Source organism: Bombus terrestris, chromosome 11, assembly GCF_910591885.1.
Source record: "Bombus terrestris chromosome 11, iyBomTerr1.2, whole genome shotgun sequence".
In the NCBI taxonomy this organism is placed as follows: domain Eukaryota; kingdom Metazoa; phylum Arthropoda; class Insecta; order Hymenoptera; family Apidae; genus Bombus; species Bombus terrestris.
In genome coordinates, this window is record NC_063279.1 from 17,276,941 (window position 1) to 17,295,751 (window position 18,811).

Genomic DNA, 18,811 nt, shown 5'->3' on the forward strand with positions numbered 1-18,811 from the left:
GAAATTTGAGAAGCCAAGTAACTTGCTTATTGACTGACCTATGTAAGTCGCTATGCTAGATAACCATTTTGATTTCGAAATGTATAAAGTAAAGAGAAGTTTACCATGGAACAGTTTGAGTAATATAACATTGAATTCGAACGGGAGCCAGTGCAACTTTGTCGAATGGCGTCCGTTCGAGTGGTACCGTTCAATGTACTACATTTCCCGGACCGCGGTGCGGCGCGGCGCTAAAGAGACGAATCGGTTGACACTGCTGGTCCAAGTAACGGGACGACGGAAGCTGTCTGAGCAACTTGTTCTCGGGAATCGTATATCTGGACAATCTGACACAATTGAATTATTACAAATTCATATGATACCAGACGAGAACCACACTATGAATCATATCTGCTATTTTTGTAAAGGAAAGCAAGTTTTAAGATTCCGTATGTTGTCAATCAATTTCATATGCACATTGAAAATATCGTCCTTTCATTTAGTTTAATTTTATTTGGTGCTTCTTGGTCTTCTTCAAAATTTCAAAAATAACGTACTCGCCATATTATTAAAACATTGCTCCTCTTAATAATTACATCTTTGAGTTCCACAAAATTTCGTCGACTTGTCAAAAGTCTTATCTACATCTTTTAACCTAATAAACTGATGAGTTACGTTACTGTAAACGTGTAAACAAAACCATAACGCTGAATTGCGATGGTATCTCTGTTATATATACATCATATTGTAGTTTTATTTTATAGTTTTATTTTAGGCCTACATTAGGTAGTTTTATATTATAGTTGTTGATCAAAATCATAAGACACGATCGTGAAGATTTTTTTACAATTGTTTAATTACCTCCCGGATTAAAATACTTCCAAGAAGCCGAGTAACCTACTGAAGACTAAAGGAAGCTTGGTGCCGCGTGCAAGAGGAGAAGAGGGTCGAAGAAGGGCAACGGCGCGAATAACGAGCGCCTTTACGAAGCCTAATTCCGTCTCTGAAATTGGCCGGTTCCGTAGGGTACGTGGCCTGGTTCGTGTCGGCGCCGCGCGTTTCTAGGGTGCGACCAGCGATGGCTCGGGGGTTGCGTCGGGGTCGTTGCAAAAGGAACGGAATAAACAAAAAGCTTCTGGCCGGACCAGAAATAGCAAGACTAAGCGGCAACAACGGGACAAAGGCTGCGCGGCGTGAGATTCGCCACGACGCGACGTACTGCCCTACTTGCTCTCTCGAGGATGGGACGGGAACGGGACGTTTCTACGCTAAAAAAATCCACTTGAACTTCGCGGAATTGTTATTCCAGTGGTCGGACTGGTTGCAAGATCATTTTCCTATGAAAACGATTTTTGTAATATTCCTTTTATCGTATTAGGTTGTCCGAAAAGTTTCTTTCGATTTATAAGGAAATAATAGACGCACAATGTTTTTTGGTTTATATTAGATTATTGAATTATGCGCAAACATAATAATAGAAATATAACGAAATGGATCATGCCTAATTCAATAAAATAATATAAAACAGAAATTATTGTTCATCTATTATCGCCTTATGAAACGAAAGAAACTTTTCGGACAACCTAATATATTAATTTGTACGTATGTTCGTATATATGTACATTTATAACGACTTTTCTACTTTTTGTATTGTGCATTTACTCTTTATTAAAAAAGATTTTCAACCCCCGCGTTCTTTGCTACAGGTTCCAAAGACGCTATAAACTACTTCTAAAACGAAAGGAGAGAAAATTCTCGGAAGATTACAAATCGGAGACGGATTCAAGAGCGGAATCTTCTGCTACTAAAAAAATTCTACGTAATTCTCTGTCCATTTTGCATTCGGTAGTGAGTAAATCCTGGGAAGAGAGGAGAAGGTTCAGTGCGAAAGCGGCACGCTGTGCTGGCCGGGCCGGTTGACGTAATATAACGCACGGAGCGCCTCGTAACTCGTGATTCGTGACACGTAAGAAGACAGCCGAGAAAACGGAGGCTGGCATTGCCACCGGTGGCACGAAAAAGTAGGTTTCTGGAGCAAACCGAGAGCACGGCCGACAACCGTGTCGTCGAAACTGCATCGCGGAATAGAGTCCGCGACGCGAACTGTAACGCGAATCCGCGGACCGAGAATTTCGCAAGGGCAGTCGAGCACTGTTCGATCGCAGGGGAAAATCGGCCAAGGGGAACGAAGAATGGTCGACCTTTTGCACGCTGATTCCTGCCCCGCATCGTCGCTGTAGCGTTTGGTGTACGACGTTTTCTTGCATACGAAAGCAGAAATGATCTTTTTAGAATTACTATTATTATAAGGAATAAGTCGTCTCATCTTTGAAAGTCTAAAGTAATTAAACGAAGAGTGTTATTTTGGAATTCTGCAGTGCGATGGTGTACGGGGGATTGGAAAGAGCTGAAAAGGTTTCCGTCTAAAGTTCACGATAATTAATTTGTATGTCGCGCGTGAATTAGCATCACGTGCATCGTTCTTCTATTCTCAAAAGATTTCTTTTGGAGAGAACTATGATAGAATTCATATATATGATTTTTCTTTTCAATTTTATACAAAAGTTTTTCTTAAAACGTTTATTTGTATTTGAAACAAGTATGCTTGTTCGTATATTAAAATTCAAAGATCTCAGCATGCGATAAATACTGTTTAAATAAATTTCCCCATAATATACCTGCAAATAAAAATATATAATATTATGCATATATCGAATTATCTCAACAGTTAGCCTAATATTTATTCGTCACGCGATTTAATCGCGAACATCACGATCGAATTCATGCCTCGGCGAGAACGTTTTTCCCTCGATCACCGCTAATGGATCGCTACCGGTAAATAATCCATGTTTCGAGCAGTGCACGCGAGCACTTAATATGTAACACAAATGTATTCATATAGCAGCGCAAGGTAAGTTGTTGCAATCGAGCAGTTATGCTATTACATAAGAATCGCGCAAGCGTGATGCAAAGACGAGGTGTAAAAGAACGAAGGGAGATAGAGGTTGGGAAATCGACGAATCGAATACATTGTACCTTGACCCCCCAACTGAATTGCAGTTGAAAAGCAGCTGAAAAATCGACCAACCACCGCTGTTTCTGCGTTAGATCGCAACCGTTGCTCTGAATCATCCCGCTCTGGCATCAAACTTCTGTAATTTATTCGCTGTGTTAAGTAACGTGTTAAGGTTATTAAGTAAGTGTGCCAGGACTGCCACCATTGCTTCTGTTTTATGAGAATCGTGCTCACTCGTTGGGAAATAGGATACGAACGAAGCGATGCAGGCGAATCGTATAGTTTATTCGAGTAGATAGTCAGACAAGTGTCACGTGTGTTGAGAAACCGTCACGTGTCTTCACTGTAAAATTCGAGTTCTGCTATCTAAACGCGTTATTAACTGACCAGTAGAATACTCGTGCCTATACATTGCACATATACTGTCCAGCATATATATTATACATACGTGTTTGCGACTGCATATTGCAAGGTCGATGAGGAAAACAATTATTGTGCCTTCGACCGGACAAGATGTTTACGAGATGAAGTGATGGCAATGATGATTGAAAATTACCCGGCTATCGTTAGAACTAGCTTAAAAAATAGGAATTTCGTTTCTGAGGATTCTGGCCATGAAATGAAAACTATAGAATAGCTTCTGGTAAGACAACCGTGAGAGACGGCACTTAACCTAGAGTCGTCGATAGGGTGTGATACGAGAACTTGTTTTTAACGTATATATCAAGGTCATTGTATAAGTACATAATGTCTATACATCTGTAGGTTCGAACGTAACAATCTTATCGTATTTATTAATGGATGATATATAAAGACTATAGGGAACAATACGATAAGTCACACCTCCTACTTTTGAAAGGAAAGCAGTTTTAAAATTCGGTATGTAATTGGAGATAAATATGTAGCTATTTGAAGCCGATAAAAATATTCGTTTTTGCTGTGCAGCAGCTAACCGTATCGAGTGTGTTAAAAACTTAATCGACAACGAAGAAGATCGTTTTTCATTCTGTCGCTGTAAATCGACGAAACAAAGATAACCGTTGTATCTGTGCTTTCCCAATGGGCTTTGCACCCTTGCGACTGGTATCGACGAGATATTTCAAGCGACGCCATTTATTAGAGTCTTCGCTATCGACACTCGACACAACGACTCCCTTGCTGGCGAGGCTCGTCATCGTACAACCTCGACTGTCACGGCCTCGGTTTTCCGCTGAAAACATCTAGCAAAACGTTTCGGTTTCTTCATCAACGTTCACTTTTCCGTCTTTTTCTTCTCGCGCCACCAAATGATCGTGATCCTTAAACGTTATTTCTAGCGGTTATTGTGACGCGCAGATTACGAGATAACCGAGAATTCATCGAGCTAAATTTCTAGCGAACCAAGCGATTAAGCGTAACGCGATTTTCGCCATTAGACACGATTCTTCTATCTGCTGACGTCGTCGAGTTGAGTTTCGAAAAAGATACCAATGCCATTACATCAAAGGAGGTGATTTAAAATTCACCTACATTTAGACGAATTTTACACAGATGCGTACATTCCTCAGTCTAACGATTTTTGATCTGTTCAAGATTCGCTAAAATCCATTTGCTCGTATCAAGAGTCTTGCTATTAAACAAATGATCGAATTCTCGATAGCAATTTATATTTCGTGAGAACTCGACTTGTTTTCGCACAAAACCGATTAACGGCGAGTGCGCGCTACTCTAGGATTTCCTAAGCGCGCGCTCTAGCCAGGGGAATGGTAAAAGTTCGCGGCGCGTATGCGCGCTGACACCCGCGTATTATGTCAGATTTCAAGCTTGTTACGTAACCCGTCCCATAAGCGAGTTAACGAGCGAGCGGCGCGTTCCAGGGCCATGCCTATCGCCTCCTCCTTCACCTCCTCCTTTTCCCCTCTTTCGTCCATCTGAATTTCCTTGCCTCTCCACGTTCACCAATGATCATTGGGATCGTTGAATAAATCTGGGTTAGAGCAGCTATAGTTTATAAACTATACGCGAGTTTCATCGTAACAGTACAATATAATAGTTGGTAACGTGTGATATATGTAGAATGGGCATTTTTACCTATAGTTCTTGAATGTCAAGTGGCTTTGAGACCATGTCACCTGGTCAGATGATCTATGATCTTCGTCTAATTGTTACTTCAAGTATCTTTGCCTTCTAGATTTACGACAATATTTAGCCCTTCAATTTCTCAAAATGCCAGTAGCTGCCATTTTTTACTTACTTTATAATACAAGCAAACTGTTAGGTTATAAGCTCTGATATATTCCAAAGACGAGTTTAATATCTATTTTAGTATATCCAATTAACAATACTATTATGCCTATAGAACCTTTGATTTCATTTATTTTTCAATTATTATCCAATTTCTTGCCATTCGTCAAAACAGTGAAATATGATAAAACATTTGTAATTTTTTAGGAAATTAATTTCTTAGAATTCGTTGTTTTGTCGATCGATAGAGATAAAAACGAGCAAAATTTTGCATATCGCTTCATAATCTCAGAGAATCGTTCTTAATATGAACACAATTCGTTCTTTATCACGTTAACCGTAACATGTAAGAACTGGAAATTTTTAGATGATTTGACAGTTATAAGATACAGCGTACATGTTCAGACATACAACTTGCCACGAGAGCATTTGATACATATTATTTAACTTTGTTTGCACAGACGTAACTATGAACTTTGAACCGTCTTTACGAGTAATTTTCCACTGAGAATTATCGTACATGTTAACATGATTTCGCCCGTTAGATGTATTCTGTCTGTTGATCGTGCGGACGGCATTGATTCATTCACTCTCGCCACGAACCTCGTATATAGTTAATTGGAGGAGGAAAATTAGAAAAATCAGCGTATGACATTCATGTATGACAGTACTTATTCGATGATTCACCATCGTTGAATAGAAACGATAAAAACGTTTTGTGGAGTGACTAGTTTCTTGCGAAACGTTTGGACAGCTTGGGATCTCGCAGTGTTATTGACGTATTCTGTGACGTGCAACGAACATACCAGGCGATGCTTTGATAACAAAATCAACCTCTTCGCAGGATGCAAAAAACAATTTAATGAACGCTAGCGATCTGCTGCTGCCATTTCCGGCTCTTTTCGCCACAATATCGGTTCGATGACGATTGCGAAAAATGGTCTTTTTCTTTCTGGTTATCGAATAACGTAACACCTTCCACAATCATCTTTTTTACTAGGTTGTTTTAAGAGCAAAAGATGTCGCGATCAAATTTTTCGATTTTCATTCCAGATTTTCACACGAGTACGAAGACTAGTCTGTCAATTTTAGATCTTCGCTTATTTTTTTTATACCTCATAAATATGTAGATATAGTAGAGAAAACTAACTATTATTTATTTAAATTAGTTCTTGATCTTCAAGTTATATGGATTTTTGCAGAAAGATTGAGATTAATCGATAGAAGCGAATCAGGATGCAGTGTTGACAGATGACCCAGGGTACAGGAAACTTACGTGGTCTAACCCACCGCTAAGACCGAATCTTTTCTCATATCGCCACTGTCTTTGTCAGTGGAATGAAAAAATAAGATCGACCTCAAACGTGGGAGGACGGATAACCTCGATGTGACGTTAAGTTAGGTCAGGTCTACGAATTTAGCGTATTGCATCAGCGGCATATCGCTCACAGTCAGTCGACAAAAGTTTACAATCGCAACTTTTTGAACTCGAGAATGTCGCATCTTATTCTCGCAACACGTGTACTGTCCACAGCCTTAAGATTACAAAGGATCTAAATATCAAATAATTTCAGCGAAACTTTTTTCTCCTTCTACTTCCTTCTTCTCAATATTTGAATCAAATACTACATATATTTTTCAAATAAAATTCGACCGATCAAACAATTTTCACGAAATTTAATTGATTTTCCTCATCGAAGGGCATTTAATGTTAAGGTTAACATAAGCAGATGTGTTTAAACTTGAAACGACCCGGTAGCCGGGAACGCGTTGTTTCGAGGACTCGATTGTTTTTCACCAGCCTATGAGTACACGCGTGTTTTTTCGTTCCGCTACGAGTGAAACGATAACCGACCACGCCATTTATTGACGCACTTTCGAAGCGCCTAAATACGTCTCGATTTTATATACCGCATACTACTGAATGATAAAGCTACATTTCGTATTTTTATCGTGTCATTGTTATTCGCAATCGACCGATATTTCATATCTTTTGTTTGTTGCTTGTCGATATTCGTCTGTGGCAGCCACCATTGTGACGCGATACGTTTGGGAAATCTCAACAAAATTGATGGTGATTATTTCCATTTCTTTTTATAGTAACGTAATCGCTGACAACGACGAATAATTCATGTAGAGAATTATGCATAGATATAAAAAAATGTATCTTGATCGTCAGATCGATGATATCGAGGATTCCTTAGAATGCTAAAAAAAGAGTTGAAAATTTATTGTTTTACCATTGGAGCGGTTTAAAAAAAGGAAAGGAGAAAAAAGAATGTAGAACAGTTACGCAATCGATACCGTGCAGCAAGGTCAGTTACATCGGCTCGCATCGAAAATATCGAAACGAGTAAAAAGTGGCAGCGTCATTGGCTCATTGTACATAATACGCGCATTGCGCAATCGGTATCGATCGAATTTGCGAACATAACAGAGGATAATTATTTCTTACGCTGTCACGGTACGACGCGTAAACAACTCTCGAATGTTGAAAATAATTTAAAAAGTCGTTGTTCCTATCTTTTTTTGTAAAACTATTCTTTATCTCAAAAAAAAAAAGAAAAAAACATTTTAAAAGAAATAACGTTTATATATATATACCTGGATAAAGTGATATCAAAAATATGGATGACAAAGGCCACCAACGATGTGAAATCGTATAAAGCAGTAAACATAACAAGCTTTTTTATCGAACGAATGCATTGCTGTTCGTAACATGTAAATGTGTAATAAATTAATTAAGCGAGGCGCGATCAATTACTGGCCTGAGAAATTAAAGGAGAGAGGAAGGAGATGGATGAAAAGAGAAGGAGATGATGTTAAATGGAATATGATGAACGAGCATGTTTTGGAAAATGTCTTACCGCGGTCTTCTTGCCTTGCGCCTTAATGAGAGGTACCCTTGAAGCATATATATGTATATATGTAATTAACGAGCATGTTGCGTGTCCTCTTACTCTTGTTTATCATTATTGGCCTCGAACACTCTACGTAGCGCACACTCGATGTTTATTTCTTTTTCTTGGCATATTCTTCGTCTGGTAAATATTTATGCTTCATACTTTTTGTGAAATTTAGTCATTTAATATATGTATATTCGGTATTTAAATTACTTATATATATTAATTATTTATATGTGTAGTTAGATAATGTTAGATAACATTCGCCTTTTATTATATTAAACGATATCGATATACGTTTCGTATGAAATGCATAATATATTCATAAATATGTTCTATGGTACGTATCCGAGTACTTTCACAAACTTTCATAAAACGTTCAACGTATTTTTATATTTGTTCTCAAAGACATATCATTTAAATTTACTAACCGGTCGAAGATATACATATACTTACAGTATTATAATATATTACATCGATGACACAGTTTCCAATTTCGTTTCTCTATTGCACAGCGATTCGTACGATATGATGTAATCACGCGGAACATTCGAGCGAACGATTATAACGAATGCGAGTAATTCGTATGTAATTCGTCGATCGGCCATTTTATTCGCTCTACGAGGAAATCGGTCTACAAGAATTACGCATCAATTTATCGTGCGTTACTCACCAAGCCGTTACGTTAGATGAGCCGACAGATGCCTCGAGGTCCTCTCCTCGGATCTATCGAACCTACGACTTGTTGAAATCAGCGAACCAAGAACACTTACGATTCTATTTCGACCGATAGCAGATCCACGATGCGTGGGTGGAGTCACATTCGAGCGTTTGAGCTCGGATCAGGCTCGCTGTAACAACCTCGGACATTTTAGGACCTGTCGTAGCTAAATTTACGCGAATCTGTTATAATATAGGCGTTTAGCTAATGGACTGCAGCTAATGGAACAACGTGGCAGAGGCGACACACTCGTATGAATTTTTTTGGCAAAGTTAGAACGTTCGAATATTTGTTTGAGAGCGAGGGATGTTGAGGCGAGAGAGAAAATGCTTGCAAATCTGCAACTCTGAATCCGAATCTAAAACAAACGAAATTGAGCGTAGATGAGCCGAGCGGAAAAATTCGCGAAGCGGATGGATTAAACGCGACGAGCAGAGAAGCGGCGCGAAAAAAGAGACGCGAACGAGGCGAATGCAGGAAGGACAGATATAGATTAAACAACAACAGGCATGGCAACCTCGGCTGCATTTAAGAACGCAAACATATTTGCAGACATCATCCGGGACTTGATAACGCGTTATCAACGGCGGTTACGGTGCAGCTGATTGTCATATAGCTCGTTTATCACGAGCGCGAGCTACAAGCGTGAACTTCGCGAATTTGCTATTTTAATCGGTGCCGTGATGTAATTGTATGCATAATAGTGGTTGCAGTTAAATATAGTCGGGAAATAGTAGGCATCGATCAACGAACACGCATGTGCAAACTGAGATCGATCACTAAGATCAAATTTTATTTTCTTCTTTACTTAAAAAAGTAAGATTTTTTTCATTTTCACCCTTTGTGATTTTACGCCGAGCTTTAAAACACCGACGATATTTCATATCGTTCCACTCTTATATTGTTAATTATAGCATTATATTCATACTATTGTATTATATCGAAGAAAGAATTATACATTGCGATTTGATATTTTCACTAAGTATATTTTTTAAGGTATTTTTATTCCTAGAATACATTTTGCTGAAAATATCTAATAAATATAAAAACCTAATTTGATGGAAATACGTATATCGATGTATATGTGACTGTCATTACTTGAATCTTTCAAGATTGGATACTTTTTGATGTACGAAAAACATCTTTTTTTTGTCAGTCTATTATAATTTCGCGAAGAGAAACAGGGAGGGATACGTTGTAACGCGCGTCTCTCAATCGCACAATCGCACCGATGACGCAAAGCAAAGAGAACTATCCGCGGTAATGATATCTGGCCGAGAGGTGCAGTTAGCGCGGTAATAGCTGCGCTTACGTAATCGCGCGCCAGGTAAAAGCGGTAATTTATTCCTAACTAGTTAATTGGCCGAGCGTAATTCCAACCAGGGTATCCTAATTACACGCGCGAGTCCTTCGAGAGCGGGAGAATGCTCGCATCTACGATCGATGGGAGACAATGTCGATGAAACTGTCGTCGAAAGCGTGGGTAGAATCGATGACAGTCGACATCGGGTGCAGTGAACCGTGGGGAAAGGTTGTGACTGCTGGAACACGGCTACAACATGGATTTCCCAATGATTTCTTTTTATCCGTTCGAAATAGTGAATATAGGACGTGTAACCTATATTTATTTATTAATCGTACAAATAACGTTTGTAAAATATTCGAAGAATAGCAAAATTTAAGTTAACCCCTTGCCTTACAATATCGAACTGCGCTTCACGTATAAAGTATAAAGAAAATTGTTTAGGTTCACACAAATATCGACGAGAGGAGGAAATTCTTCGGAAATTAGTCGCTTTTATAGCAGTACGGATCGAATGGACGGTTCTTTTTTAATATCGATAGCAGCCGGTTGTTGCGTCGACGTGTTTGTTTAACAAAAGTCTAGACTGCGGCAACGCGAAAATATCCGCCGATGTTTTGATAAGAGGATACACGCAGCGCCGGGTCGTCGAACCAGCCTTGTACGAGGTGTTAAACAATGCCTACGCGTCGAACGGAAACCACAGATTCGCTTGCGATGCGATCTTTAAGATATTATGCGATTTCGAACTTCGTATGGACGTAAAAATGGAAAATCGAAAAACATTCCATCAAAATAGTGTTTTAATTACTAAGTGATCCAAACACCATAGCAAACGACTTGTTCGGTTAATCTGCCTCAAAGAAAATCATACAAAAAGCAGCCAATAGATTTATTTTGGCCTAATAAGAAAATACTTACGAATGTTTAGAAGAATAAGTTGCAAAATATATCTAAAAGGAAGCAAAAAAATTAATTTATTATTAGAACCGACAGATTAATATTATAAGCCCCGAACCCTAATTGTTATGTATTTATTTTTGCATGCAATGTATTTTTATATATGAATTTTTTCATCCGCTGTGATGCCAACTTTGACGAAAATAGTCTCAATCAGTGTGGGGCTCGTTACGTTATTTCCACGGAGAAATGTTTTGATGAACTTCAATCACCGGTGGTTACCATCGTTCATTATATTTATATTTTTGCGACGAAGGGAAAAAGAATGAAGAGAATACGAAAATCGTGGACGAGCTATATCGCAAACACTTTCTATACTTAAAAGCTTATACCGATATTATTGCTAATGGAAAGTATAAACAACGATTGCGCAACGTGACGCAATTCGTTATCGGACAGGAGAAGCGCAGAACTGATTTTAATTCGCTGATTAAGCTATGAACAATCGTTCGATATTCGCATAATTGATATATAATTGGTCGGGCGCGACATCGTTTCACCAAACAAATGTCGCGATTACATTGATATCATTTTCAGTGTTTCACAAAGAAACTTGACGACCTAGTCTGGTGCATAGTATTTATATACATACATAGATAACAGCTATCTAATTGAGGAAAAGTCATAATTGTGCTCTGTGACGTAAAACGACGCGACGGTCCAGCAGACGATCGACGAATGGATAGGCTCCAGGGCACGAAAATATTTGTATTTTCGCAGCAATCCGGCTGACGACGTTATTTTTCTTCATGGCCACTATCGAGCAAGCAAACGAAAATATGGTAATCTCTGCGAAGGATAACATTTGCATGCCGTTCGTTACACGGAATCCCGTGCAAACTGATTGCACGTGATTGTGCAACGGCGCTGTGCCTTGAAAATAATTAGAAAAATCTTGTAACGAAGGCAATTTTTCTTTTTCAAGTACCATTTTTCGTTCACTCGCTTTCTATGGAAAGATAAAGAATGATACGTGATTTGTATAAGGTTGTTTGGCGCGAGATGAAAACGGTCTGACGAGTTTGGAATTCAAAGATTATTTGCAATTTACAATCTCCAACGTGATCTCGATGATTCGTCGGGCTGTAATCAATGGGAATTCCTGGAAAGGTAGAGGAAAAAACAACGCATAAATGAACATTGGCTAATATCCAATGAACGTAATTCTTGACGTTGTCTCTCCTATCTTACGAATAATTTCACGATCCTAGAATTGGAATTACTTAGTGATGTGTCTATTACTAACAGAGGAAATCTGAGAACGTGTGATCTGGAAAATCTCAGTAATAACGTGAATTAAAAGGATAATTGTAAATTGGAATTTCTGTAAATCGTATTTCCTACGAGGAATTTTACTACGTAATCTTCCTAATACGTTTTAATGTTTGTATGTTGTAATGTTTTAATTATTGTTTCTACATTGTTTATTTGTCGTTATTCGAATTATATATTATTTGAGGCATTTCGAGATACTAAGTTAGATAAAGAAGATATTTTTTTACTGCCACAAAGATATCTTCACGTGATCAATTCATGTAAACTATTGTAAACATTACAGGCATTGTTTTCAGAAAGAAATAAAGCGTAAAATATGAAAATGATATGATGACAAAGGCTCGGATAATCAGCTGCTTATCTTGACTTTATCAATAAGCAATTCATAAAACATTTCATTCTAGAAGACAATTTATCGATGTTCTAAACATAGCGACGGTTCAATTTCAAAAGAATACATTTCTTTTTGCAATTATTGTTTCCAAAAGGAATGAAAATCGGTGACCATATTGGCAACAGATTAAGATAGAGAGTTTAATGTGACAGAGATTTGTAAAATGTATAAAAATGTAACAGAAATTTATAAAAGGAAGAGAAGAATTTGAAAGTACCTATTTGGAAAAATTTTTACGTGGATCTACATAGAAGAATAAAGTTAGATGGTCAGAAATAAAGACCAATCGATGCAGGTTTGCCACGCTGAAGCGAACTCGATTTTTATCGCGGTGCAGGGCGCATTACTCGCCCCATTTGCGAAGCGCTTTTTGCGCTTGTAACTGGCTAATTATACCCTGCTCGCCCTTCCCATCGATTTCTTCTAAGAGACAGAAATAGTATCTGATAGGTGTTCGTGGTTCGATCTTGCACGGGAGAAGTAGTTTTCTCTCGTCTCTAATTTCGATAAAACAAATTTATTAACCTTTCTCGCTTTCTTACGTTTCAGCGATGACGACGCGACGTAACAGCAATGATGCATCGCTGATAGCCTGACCCGTTCGTCTGATTTACTTCCTATGTCCTTAACACATTTTGCGTCTCATTTACAATCTTATTTCATTTGCTTAATCGCCAATGAAAATTCATACATTTCGATTTAAAATTTAAAAATGATTCGATTTGGAAAATTTGCCATAACTGGGAAACTACTCGATGTTTCGGACTGAAATTTTAGTAACATATCAAGCTACGTATCGAGCAAGCTACATTCTTACTATTGCGTAGAATATTAAATATTTTAAATATTTTTAATTACTATATTATAATTATAATATTTTTATTATTAATTTTAAATATTTTTAGCAGCGCTTACTGTAATATGCCAACTACAAATACTTTGTGACATTTTAGTATTGAACTGAAAATTCAAAACATTTTTGTAACATTGAAAAAAATGTATAACATTGTGTAAAAAATAAGTAGAAAAAATAGAAGATATACATGAATGAAAAATAGAAGAATTACATGATTGGCTAAAAATTTGTTTAACTAACTCCCATCGATAACATTGTGAATATTACCAGTAATTCTGATTACTTGAAATGCTATCTAAGCATTTGAAATTATCGATTCTCCGTTTCTAATCTAATAAGAAATCAAGAATAATCTGAATTCTTCTAACATCATTCTCGCTAATATTATCACTGTTATAAGATAAAGATAATGATTCGAACTAAAATTCAGATTAAGCTATTCGAATCGTTCTTTACCTGATCTTCGAAATCATGAAATAACTAATCGTAAAATACACAGTGTCGCACGCATATAAGAATTGAAAATGCGTGTGAAACTAAATTGAAATCCCATATATATACGCAGATATAGTGGTGTCACCCTGTGATATGAGGTAAATCAAGCACGAATCCAGGGATATCGGAATTCGATAGAAAATCGGGCAAAGACTAAATCTTTTAGTCGGAAAATTCGCGATTCGTTAGGTCAAGCTTTGAGAAAAGAATTTCGCAACGGCTCGCGTGATTCGGAATGATTCAATCGACTCGATGCGCGATTGCGTATTATTGGCGGTCACGAGGACAAGAAGCGCGGCCGTTTCGACTGAAAGCAGTCGACACGGTCACGTGCCGCTAATTCAAACGGCGAATCTTCGTTATCGCGTTCTTTTCCCGGCTGGAACGTGACAACGTGCTGGTTATGCGAGCTTTACGCAACGTTCCAATCCGTAATACACCAACGTTTTTATACTCGACACTCGTTGATAATCCAACGGTCACGTGTTGCCAAGACGTTCTTGTGATTCACGCTGACGTACATTTCTTGTCAGGAAATATATATTATTTTTCTCCTCCTCAGTCAATCTTCTGTAACAACTATTAACGATTTTTATCTATTCAGTTATTTAGCGAAGAGTGCTAATTACTCGAAGCAATACGAAAAGTAAACAAAATAATGACGATTACAAGGGGAAAAAGGGGAGATGAATTATTTAAGTGACTAAAGCCTGATCGTGAATCAGATATGGTAATCTGTGATTGAAACTGGTGTATATTTCTTGACACAAATTTTTCTTACGTATGTTTTTAGTACCTACAGCCCTAAATTTTTTCTTATTTATAAGTGATTAAGAAAGAATATCGAAAATGGTAATATACGTGTTTACGTTAAATATTCTGAGTATTCATATTATTTTATTTTCAACTTGGTTTCCAATTTTAAAATATCTTTCTCGATAATAGCGCGGTAGTCTTTAATAGACGAATTAAGTCAGTCGATATCAATAGATATTTATTACTCAGTATTATCTGTTTAGAGAAGAATGATTCAATTAATCCTTCACACGCAGTTTCTCTATTTCTATTGTTTTGTGATAAAGATCTTCAAGATCTCAAAATTTTCCATTCCACAATACCTACCTGAAACCAGCATTGTCCACAAATAACAATATTTTCGATAATAGATATACCAGATATCTATGCTTCGGATGAAAATTCTATTTTTTCATTCTACGCTATACCTCTTTTGACACGACTTTCTTTTATATCTTTTTTCAGAAACCTGTGTACTCGAATAAAAACAGAACCAGTGTACATTCAAATGTCTCATAAAAGCATAAACATACACGGTCTATTATGTATTCGAATAGCGAGACTGAATAACTGACAAAAGATGGAGTTAATTAGTTTGGCTTCCGAGAAGCTGGAATACCTAATCGATCAAGTTTTTCATGTCAAGCGTGAATAAACGTGGGAATAATTATCACACGCACACGCGTAACACCACAGTCGGCCGCGATAATTGCACTCGCTGCAAGTGATTACAGGTACACCGGCACGTGAGTACTGTGTTACACAATCACGCACGAGGATTACGCGGTATGTCGAGCCATCGACAGATTCTGCCCACGATCGAACCCATCGCTCATTTGAGATATCCACCATCGCTGTAGTTTGCGTTACGCGTGTCAACTCTTTTGAAATTTTCTTCAACGTGTTTTGAATTTTTGTCTTTATCGGAGATTTTTTAACCCTAAACTGTACCGCTGATCGATGATTTGAAAGTTGAAAAATTTATGGCTTTCTTTACTTAAAATCTTTGTAACGTACGAATTAGTCAGGATAAGCGAGTCTATTTTAAACATCCCTTTGAGGGGTGGCTCTCGGTTGAATCGACAGCTGATACGTCTCGAGTAAACTATGTGATCGTTATACAACACTCGGTATTATGCCACAGCCACTGATACGATCGCCTCTTACGTATAAATAGGGCTGCAAATGAATTTCCCGGCGCGGTTTGTGGATCTCTGTTCTGCCAGCTATCCGCGTTCGTCGAGGAACTATCGAATAAATCTCGACATGGCGGTGATGGCCGCCTGTTGCCGACCTACGACAACTCGCTAACATACTCGCTCATATTCCGCACGTGACGCGAGCTGGAAGTCGCCTCGCAAGGCCGCGTTCTTGTATTCGGCACCGCTGCTGCCGCGCGATACTTCCTCTTTACCGATCCGTCTCCAATGATTATTTCTTTCACGATTTCTTACTTCGATCTCCATACCTCCAACCTGTTGTTTGATTTTCCTTCGCTGAAAGATTCAAGATGTAATTTCATAGTTTTCTGAATATGACTATAGTAATAAAACCTAGATAGAGATTTGTTGCAGCTACTAGACTCAGCTATTGTAACCAGTTTAGTAGAGTTTTTTGCATCCGAATTAATAGACAAAGATATTCGGTTAACGAAATTTTCGAATAATGAAACAACCACTTTTATGGTATTAGCATGCATTTATTGAAATACAAACGAAGGAAATTCTCAGTCCAGTTCGATATTTAAATGTCAAACATTATCTGACAGTATTAAAAATATTTAAAGTAAAGTACAATAAAAGTTTCCTTGTTCGAAGCTCGTTTATGAGAAAAAATACAACAAATTTTTCATGCTGAAATTAATATCGTTCTAATTAAAATATTCTCTTGCAAATCTAAATTATTTTATGTATTAAAAAGTATCCGATTAACAATAAAGGGATATACAATTAATAGGTTTATAGTTGATTACTATAAGTTAAATTCGGATAATTGGTCATGGACACTGACATGATTAGGCAAATTTTGAAAGGTGAGAAGGAAAGGATCTGTGTTAAATAATATATTTGAAAGGAATAGTCCTTGCTAGACATAGATTTTATAATTTAACACGATGAATGTACTTATGAAGATAGATTTCAAAGCAGTTAAGTATCCATAGCGATTAACCTTGGAGAAGCTTGGCCTTGAATGGCGGATTCAATCTGAATATGGAGTACTTCGTATATTCTTTGTACATTGTAGTATCGATCGCTGTTTTTATGCCACGATAATAAAAATCGAACAATGAATACTTTCGAATAGAATATGAAACGTCGCTTATTTATCATGAAATCTTCCAATCTTTGTTTATTAGGTTATAAAATTCGAAATAAAAAGTCGAAAATCAAAGAACGCACTTAAAGATATTGTTCTTTATGCTGTCATTTTCGAAAATTTCAATTGACCGTAAAAAAAAAAAATGATAGCGATCGTGGAAGATTAATGTACGTGTATCTACATAAAAATACATAATCCGTTCGTAAATCGAGCGCGAATAAGTCAATCGTAAACAATCGCGGGATTCAGGATACGCGAATTATCGACGATGGCTGGCGTAAATTATGATCAAGTTCGGGCCAGACGGAAAAAATCGACGGCCCTGGCGATTGGTTCAGGACGAAGGACATCTAGCTGCGCTCGCAGTCCCGACTCCCGAGCGCGTCTTTTATTTTGCGCGCGGGAACCTTGCCTCGTCGATCTTGGTCGTTCTCTACGATTGACGACTCTCGAGCATCAGGCGTCGATATTAACGTCGTATTTACTTTAATCCTGCGTGGATGTTTCTTGAGATAAAAAGGAAAACACCAGAAAAATTGAAGCTTTCATAACGAAAACAAGCTCTATCTATTTCTCGAACTTTTTAGATAGTAACCTATTCTGCTAGGTTAGTGTACACGCAATACCCTTCTTCAAATGAAACTTCAATCGCACGTAATTTCTTCGAAATATCATATCATTATATTTGAAATCAAAGTAATTTTCACACAATCTCAATGACATCGATTAAAAACAAAAAAAGAAAAAGAAAAATAAGAAGGACCGAATATTTTGCAGTTGATCCATAAGACTTAAACTTAAACGATCCGTTGCGAGATACAGTACCTGATAGAGGGGAGATGCTTGGCTGACTTAGCAAAATTGACGGTGACTTTTCAATAAGGATGGGACGTAAAAAATATCGGATCCTTGAATCGTTTCCGATGTAATTTATCCGTGGTAACAAGCCACGTTTTATCGATGGAAAAGGCCAGTTCCTTACAGGCGGATCTCGATTATTATTGGACGATTATCATCGAGTGAGATTAGTAGCCACGCGTATCAACTTATTCGCATGATCATGCGGATCTCGTGGATCGCGCGGGCAAAATACAATCACAGCTTCGATCGTGTCACGAGGAATCTTCGTCGCGATTGTTCATCGTGTCAAGCCAAATACGATGATCGCATTTCGATCTCGGGACGAGAAAATAATCGTCCAATGATTTATCGACGTCCAATAGTACTCCACCCGATAATTTGTAGAAATTTCATCTTGTTCACCGTGAAATGCACATATCTCTGCGATTTGGTCATCAACTACCGGATAATACGAATCCTTAAAATAACTGTCGGTATTGCTCTGTTGTTTTACTGTCTCGATCGTTTTAGAAGAAATTGGCTAATTCGGATATGCTTATCATTAGACTGCAGAAATTTACGTAAATACCTATTTGCTAAGATAAATAGAGATTCCTTTTACTCCCACATTCTGTACATTTTTGTACGATTAAATTTGTACAAATAAATGTATAAACATCCACAGTTTACTTATCAGAATGCTGGTTGAAGCAACAGCAACGCGACACGAAG